The following is an 8,710-nucleotide window of genomic DNA, read 5'->3' as shown; positions in this document are numbered from 1 at the left end:
TGACAGAATGGGTACCAAGAGAAGAGAAGCGCAGTAGACGACGAAAGAAGGCTAGGTGGTGCGTCGAAATTAGGAAATTTGCGGGTGCTAGTTGGAATCGGTTGGCGCAGGACAGGGGTAATTGGAGATATCGGGGAGAGGCCTTCATCCTGCAGTGGACATAAAATAGGATGATGATGATGATGATGATGATGATGACGACGATGATGACGACGATGATGATGATAATGATTACCCTGTACCAGCACGTGATCATGCTCTGCGATCCACTTGTTCTGACTCAGAATTCGCGTAGCACTGAATTAAACCGCTAGTCATGTTTCCTTGTGCACAGCGAGAAAAATCGTGCGCTGCGCGACCGAGACAATAGCTCGCGCGCGACCCCGTCTGCAGAATTACGTAGAGTGGAAAAAAAGCGAGGCGAAAAAAAAATGAAGGCGTATGCCTGTGACGTATGCGTCAGGTGATCGTCGAGGTGCGGTATGGGAGAACGCAGGGAAGAAATTTCGCTTGCGGAGGCTAGACGGGGCGAGTGGAGAGCGTGTCTTGCTTGGCAGTGAAGCCCGCCCTGCTGAAATCATGGGTTCGCGGCACTGAACTATTTCTATCTCGGCTATTAATGAGCCGATTTGGAAAATGTTTGTGGCAGAACGCTCCCTAGAGGACACGTAACAATTTCCAGCGTACAATCAAAATTTTCTATGACGCCTGGTGAGGGACCTTTAAGCTCCTGATTTAAGGGAGAGAGGCGGAAGAAATGAAAAACGCAGGGAGGTTAACCTACAGAGAAAATTCGTTTTCCCACCCTACACAGGGGAAGGGGGCAGGAAAAGGTAAAGATATTTGAAAGTAGAGAGAGAGAAAGGTAGCACGGACACACAATCGCAGCAGGTCACTTTCACCGCAGTCTATCACAGCACAGTATAACTTGTAGCACTACGAACGGCAATTCAGGCTACAGCCACTTGTGCAGGTCTGTTGACCTTAAATACTGCAACAGTGTCCTCGTCGCCCTCAGTCGCGATGGCTTGTGAGACAGTCATTCTAAAATTATTTCCTCTGTTAACGGTGTTTGATCAAAGCGCGCTATCGCAATTGTGAGCGAGCGCATCTGTAAATTAAAGCAAGTACAGTCACACAGAAAATGTTGAAAATTTTCCTCGCTACCCCTATCACCCCAGGAGGCGTTGTCGGCCCATCCGATTTGTAAAGCAAAAGACTTCGTGAAAGCCACTCCTAGCCCCATTCGACAAAGCAGAGTGTCCTTGAGTCGGCAATGTCCAATTGGGATGCGAAGGCGGAGAGAAGAGTTCAGGTGGGGCAGCCGGTTGCCTTGAAAAGTTGGGGTGTTCTACATCGAGAAAACGATAGGTCGCGCGTATATTCAACGTTTTCTACTGGAATCTGTCTTTGATAGTGGCATCGAATACTTTTTATGCCTTGAAGAGCCGACCGAGCAGCGTTATTGGTGTGTTCGTTACCTATGACACCGCAGTGACATGGAATCCACTGAAGTGTCACGTGGTGTCCTTTCTCGGCCAAGGTATGAATTTGTTTTATAATCTCGAATACCAGTTGTTCGTCTGATCCACACCGCAAGGCTTATAGCAAAGACTGCAGTGCTGCCTTCGCCTCGCTGAATATCGACCGTCTTCGAGGTTGTTATCACCTGACAAGACGAAGTGCAGCGCGAAGAGCTGCAAGTTTCGCAGCCGTCAATGTCGTTGGGTGGTACGTGTTGAAACTGATGGTGGTGTCTCACGATTCTGAACAAACGATGGAGAGTTGCTGACCCATTAGTGTAAATATGTACGTGGTCGGCGCACCTCTCCTAAAAACGGGTGAGATACAGTTGTTTAAGAGCAGGAGATGGCAGCTCTGGTCTTTTTCTTCTTCTTTAAAAATTCTTGGTACGCTGAGATTCAGTACTCTATGGATGAATCGATGGCTTGGTTTCAGAGGGAAGCCAGATGGGAGGTAGGTACCATAATCAGAAATTGTATCACAAAATGATGCGTGCGGCATCCTGGTCTTTAGTAGTATACGTGGTGAGCACTCTTACGTTTTCTTTTCCACCAAGCATTTTTATGTCTGGTCACTGTTGACAGTAACAAAAAAGTCATGCTAATATTCTCCCAGTAAGTTGACATACAGCGAATAAAGTGGAAGCTTCTGTATTTGGTGTGCATTCAAAGAAATAAAAGTTATGCAGATCCAACGCATATGTTGGAATCGATGTGAATCGAAGCTTTAGTAAAGCGGTAAATTGCTTTGCAGCTAATGGCGATGCGTACAATTTTTTTCACTTTCATCCTATGGAACGAGTAATCTCATGGAATGTTTTTGTTTATCCAGCACAAGAGTCACAACTTTATTGCCATGAAATTTTTATGTTTATGCACTGTATTGTTCATAAGCAATACCCTGACGCAAACTCCAATTCAAGCACGTGCATAGTGTGAGACGTATGCGCAGCGATGTCAAAAGTACGAAGGTGATGTATGATGCTTTTTGGGGAGAAGAATGGTAATGACAAGTGTATGGACAGAAAAGTACTACACGTATCAAGCAACATTTGCGGATTCTGTGCCCCTTGTATCACAGTGAGACGTACCCAATCTGGAGGATTGGCCAAGAATGAAAACGTTCCCAGTGTAACATTTCCAGCCCAACTGAATGGTTAAGCAAAAAGCAAATAAGTACATAATAGATTCTCTAAAACATAATTCACCATTCTATTAACAAATCCGTGTGCTTTAGAGATATCTGTGAGCCGACATGAAATGTTCAAGTTTCGTGTAGGAATCGTAGTGGAAACATCTACATTCTCAAGGATTGGTCAAGAACAGGCATACCCATATAGGTAGCGGCTTAATATAAGAAATCAAAGTAAATCCACAAATCCGTTAAATGCAATTCACCATCACATTAACAAATCGTGTGCTTTAACGATGCCTGTGAGCCGGCATTAAATGTGTTCGGGTTTTATGTAGGAATATCAGCATCATCATGAACATCATCATCATCATCCTCGTCACCATCAGCCTGGTTAGAGAGGCCTTTGCCACTGCAGGGCAAAGGCCTCTCCCACACTTCTCCAACTACCCCGGTCATGTACTAATATTGGCCACGTTGTCCCGGCAAACTTCTTAATCTCATCCGCCCACCTAACTTTCTGCCGCCCCCTGCTACTCTTCCCTTCCCTTGGAATCCAGTCCATAACCCTTAATGGCCATCAGTTATCTTCCCTCCTCATTACATGTCCTGCCCATGCCCATTTCTTTTTCTTGATTTCATCTAAGATGTAATTAACTCTCGTTTGTTCCCTCACCCAATCTGCTCTTTTCTTATCCTTTAACGTTACACCCATCATTCTTCTTTCCATAGCTCGTTGCGTCGTCCTCAATTTAAGCAGAACCCTTTTCGTAAGCCTCCAGGTTTCTGCCCCGTACGTGAGTACTGGTAAGACACAGCTGTTATGCACTTTTCTCTTGACGGTTAATGGCAACCTGCTGATCGTGATCTGAGAATGCCTGCCAAACGCACCCCAGACAATTCTCATTCTTCTGATCATTTCAGTTTCATGATCCGGATCCGCGGACACTACCTGTCCTACCTGCCGGTCCCGACGTGGGACTAGCCGGGTGCGCGACGAGTTCGCGTCCTCGCCGGACCTGCAATAAAAGTTTCTTCACTCACTCACTCACTCACTACCTGCCCTAAGTAGATGTATTCCCTTACCACTTCCAGTGCTTCGCTACCTATCGTAAACTGCTGTTCTCTTCCGAGAGTGTTAAACATTACTTTAGTTTTCTGCAGATTAATTTTTAGACCCACCCTTCTGCTTTGCCTCTCCAGCTCAGTGAGCATGCATTGCAATTGGTCCCCTGAGTTACTAAGCAAGGCAATATCATCAGCGAATCACAAGTTACTAAGGCATTCTCCATTAAGGTATTCTCCATTAACTCTTATCGCCAATTCTTCCCAATTCCGGTCTCTGAATACCTCCAGTAAACACGCTGTGAAGCATTGGAGAGATCGTATCTCCCTGCCTGACGCCTTTCTTTATTGGGATTTTGTTGCTTTCTTTATGGAGGACTACGGTGGCTTCAACACTAAGGTCCTCTTCCTGAGTTAAAGCAGAATACCTGTTCTGTAGCTTGATCCGGAATTCCTCTAGTTTCCCTCTTACCGCTAACTCATTGATTGGCTTCTTATGTACCGGTTTCTTCCGTTCCCTCCTCAAGTCTAGGCTAATTCGAGTTCTTACCATCCTATGGTCACTGCAGCGCACCTTGCCGAGCACGTCCACATCCTGTATGATGCCAAGGTTAGCGCAGAGCATAAGGTCTATTTCATTTCTGGTCTCGTCATTCAGGCTCCTCCACGTCCACTTTCTGTTGTGCCGCTTGCGGAAGAAGGTATTCATTACCCGCATATTATTCTGTTCTGCAAACTCTACTAATAGCTCTCCCCTGCTATTCCTAGAGCTTATGCCATATTCCCCCACTGACTTGCCTCCAGCCTGCTGCTTGCCTACCGTGGCATTGAGGTCGCCCATCAGTACAGTGTATGTTGTTTTGACTTTACCCATCGCCGATTCCACATCTTCACAGAAGCTTTCGACTTCCTGGTCATTATGAGTGGATGTAGGGGCGTAGAGCTGTTCAATTTGTACCTCTTATTAAGTCACAACAAGACCTGCCACCCTCTCATTATTGCTATGAAATTCCTGTATTTTACCAGCTAAATCCTTATTAATCAGGAATCCGACTCCTAGTTCTCGTCTCTCCGCTAAGCCCCGGTCGCACAGGACGTGCCCGCTTTTTTTAGCACTGTATACGCTTCTTTGGTCCTCCTAACTTCACTGAGCCCCATTATATCCCATTTACTGCCCTCTAATTCCTCCAAGAGCACTGTTAGTCTCGCCTCACCAGATAACGATCTTGCGTTAAACGTTGACAGGTTAGGATTCTAATGGCGGCCTGTCCGGAGTCAGTGAGTGAGTGAATAAACTTTTATTTGGTCCAGGAAATCCTTTCCGGAACCAGGGTTTCTTAGCACCCTCTGATGCGTCGCAGGTCTGGCCACCGCCGTGGTCAGTTGCTTCGCAGCTGCTGGGGACTGAGGGCCGGGGTTTGATTGTTGTATTCATATAGGAGGTTGTGGCCAAGTACTGCACCAGGGTGGCCAATACTGCTCTGGTGAGGGAGTGCGTTACCGGTTCTGGTCACCGGGATCAGGCCGCATTCCAAGCATGTTTATGCAATTTTATAAACACGCGAATTTTGTTTTTAATCCGGGTGAAAATTGCGCGGCACCGGGATTCGAACCACGCTCCTCTTGCACGCGAAGCGGATGCTCTACCTCTACGCCACCGCTGCACCTTAGAAATACAATAATTAATGAAGTTATCTGTATACTTAGTCGGCGTACAATGCTTGTTTAAGAAACACAGCTAGTAGTTTGATAACACCTTCGCGTGTAATATATATATATATATATATATATATATATATATATATATATATATATATATATATATATATATATATATATATATATATATATATATATATATATATATATATATATATATATACAACGACGATGGGGGCAATAATGGACTCCGTCTAGTGGGTGGCTGAGATTTTGGGGAGAGGACGAAGAAGACGTGCCTCGGTTTCGTTTGTTTTTGAACAGGTTGTCCTGTTGCTCTTGAACGTCTCCCTGTCTTCTGTCCGCGTTGTACCGCGACACTGGCGGAGGTGCTGGGTACTGAGTTAGCCTGATGCTCCGGAGTCCTTCTGGGAGTCGTTCATCTAGCCCGGAGGCATTTTCACCAGTTACGACACCCGTGCATCGCTTTAGTCGCCGACTGCTAGGCCTTGCCCCAGAGTTTTCCCCTCTTCAACCACCTCTCTCCGGCAGCAGCACACACCTCGTAATGGCCGAAACCAGCTCACCGCAAGCACCCCAAAGCAGCCGGTTTCCCAGTCCACAACAGGTAACCGTTCTGCATCCACTGGTTCCCGATCGCTATCGCGGTGCAGTCTTCGAAGACATTGAAGACTGGCTTGACAAGTATGAACGCGTCGCACAGATTAACCGGTGGACTGAGCAGCAAAAGCTTTCCCACGTCTATTTCGCCCTTGACGACATTGGTCGTACTTGGTACGAGAACCGTGACGCTAGCCTGACGACGTGGAATGACTTTCGGCAGAAGATCACGGATACTTTTGCAAGTGCCGACCGACGCGACCGCGCCCAGCAGATGGTGGAGCTACGGGTGCAAGAACCTAATGAGTCGGTCACAATGTTCGCCGAGGACATGGCCCGCCTCTTTCGTAGAGCCGACCGGAACATGACCGAAGATAGGAAGTTGCGCTACCTCATCCGAAGTGTAAAAGAGTAGTTGTTCGCGGGGCTTGTGTGGAATCCACCAGTCACCGTCGCTCACTTTATCAAAGAGGCTACGGCTATTGAGCGGGCCCTTCATCAACGGTGCAGGCAGTACGATCGACTATCCTCCAGCAATGCAATCAATGCCGCCGCAGGGACTGCCGAGTATCAGAATTCCTTGCGTGAATTGATCAGAGAGCTTGTCAGAGAGGACGTGCAAAAGATTTTAACACCGACGTTGGATAGACCTGTAGCATCAATCGCCGAAGTGGTGCGCGACGAAATTAGGCAGGCGTTCCCGGCAGCCGATTTTCAAGATCACCAGCGTCCCATGACTTACGCCGCCGCTGTCCGATGTCCACCACCCGTCACAATCACACCGCCGTACCACCAGCCTCCAACAGCCGCTCTTTGGTCGCCGCCGCAAGAGGATGCTTCGAGGCGCGCACCCGTTATGCCTCTGCAGTGACACCAGCAGCCGTCGTTCGCCGCCCCTTGGTAAAGGCCGCAAAACGACGCTACGGGACGGCCGCAATTTGGGAAAACCGACGTATGGCGCACCGTTGATAGGCGACCATTTTGCTTTCACTGCGAAGGCGCCGGCCATATTTCGCATAATTGCTTGCATCGCGACACGTCATTTCGATCCCATCGTCCGTGGTCCTATGGTCGACATGCAAATGACAATTCCATGCTACGCCGCGACGACGCTACTTTTCGGGAACCTCCAATAGCGCACCCGAATGACGAATCCGTGCCCAACGATAGGTCCTATTTCGGCCGTCGGTCGCGTTCTCCAACCCCTCCACGTCAGATGGCTTCACTATACTGGACGTACTTTTGCTGACCTCCGAGGACGAAGGTCGCCCACTGAAGGCGGCGACCTCTGGGGGTAAGGTTGCAGGCCCGCGGTAAGACAATAAAAATCCCCCAACACTCCCGCTGCAGAACGCTGTGAAGCCGATAAACACCGAAGAAATTGTGAGCGCCGACATTAATGTTTTGGTGGACGGACAGCCAGTGACAGCGTTAGTCGACACTGGTGCCGACTTCTCGATAATGAGTCAGGAACTCGTCCTCCGCCTGAAGAAAGTAAAGACGCCATGGACGGGACCTCGCATAAGGACGGCAGGCGGTCAATTACTGAAGCATACTGGAAAATGTACTTCTAGAATTGATATCGGGGATTCTTTCGTGGCCGCTTTCATCGTTCTGCCTGTGTGCTGTAAAGATTTGATTATTGGAATGGATTTTCTGAAATAAAATGGCGCCGTAATTACCATCCCGGATCGCATGGTGACGTTTTATAAGAGTCCTGGTTTAGTCTATTGCTTATCGCCGCAACACCACTCCTTTCGTCTAACAGAAGACGACGTTATCATCCCAGCTCGATCATGTACCCTTGTTTCGGTAGCATGTGACGTACCGTTTCATTGCGAAGGCGTTGCCGACCAAATAACCACGTTGTTGTTCACTCATGGTGTCTCGGTCGCACGAGGAATCGTAAATGTCACCGACGTGCGCACGAACCTGTTGCTAACAAATTTTAGCACAGAGCGACGGCGCCTTCCAAAGGGCATGGCTGTGGCTTATTTTGACGGTGTTGCGGATGTCCGCGGCTGCTGTTCACTACTCGAAGAAGCACCTACGCAAGACCCAGCTCCGCGACAATATATATATATATATATATATATATATATATAAACGAGAAGAAAGGGGGGTAACCGAGGGGCCCGAGTTTTATTAGTCATATCATAAGAAGCCAACAAACACTGACACCAAGGACAACATAGGGGAAATTACTTGTGCTTAACAAATGGAATAATGAAACTACAAATTATTGGAAATTAAAGTGGATGAAAAAACAACTTGCCGCAGGTGGGAACCGAACCCACAACCTTCGCATTTCGCATATATATATGCGAAATATATATAAACACTCCCAGGCTACTATATATATAAACACTCACAGGGTTCTACTAGGACACATAAATACCCAAGAAAGTGGATGGGAAAACGGCGCCGCGGTAGCTCAATTGGTAGAGCATCGCACGCGAAATGCGAAGGTTGTGGGTTCGGTTCCCACCTGCGGCAAGTTGTCTTTTCATCCACTTTAATTTCCAATAATTTGTCGTTTCATTATTTCATTTGTTAAGCACAAGTAATTTCCCCTATGTTGTCCTTGGTGTCAGTGTTTGTTGGCTTCTTATGATATATATATATATATATATATATCATAGCCAGGCAGCCACGCGAAACCCGGGAAAGTAGTCAAAGAAAACGTCGGGCGACGATGGCTTGACGCTCC

General features: G+C 47.4%; 1 non-coding gene across 1 annotated transcript; it reads left to right on the top strand.

The window, feature by feature from the left end:
* Nucleotides 1-8,423: 8,423 nt before the first annotated feature.
* TRNAS-CGA (transfer RNA serine (anticodon CGA)) lies at nucleotides 8,424-8,496 on the top strand. The gene has a single exon. It is a non-coding gene; the product is annotated as a tRNA-Ser (tRNA).
* The last annotated feature ends 214 nt before the right edge of the window (nucleotides 8,497-8,710 follow it).

Source organism: Dermacentor andersoni, chromosome 3, assembly GCF_023375885.2.
Source record: "Dermacentor andersoni chromosome 3, qqDerAnde1_hic_scaffold, whole genome shotgun sequence".
NCBI lineage: Eukaryota > Metazoa > Arthropoda > Arachnida > Ixodida > Ixodidae > Dermacentor > Dermacentor andersoni.
Note: the sequence above shows the minus strand (reverse complement) of the source record. Positions and strands in the feature narration are given on the sequence as shown.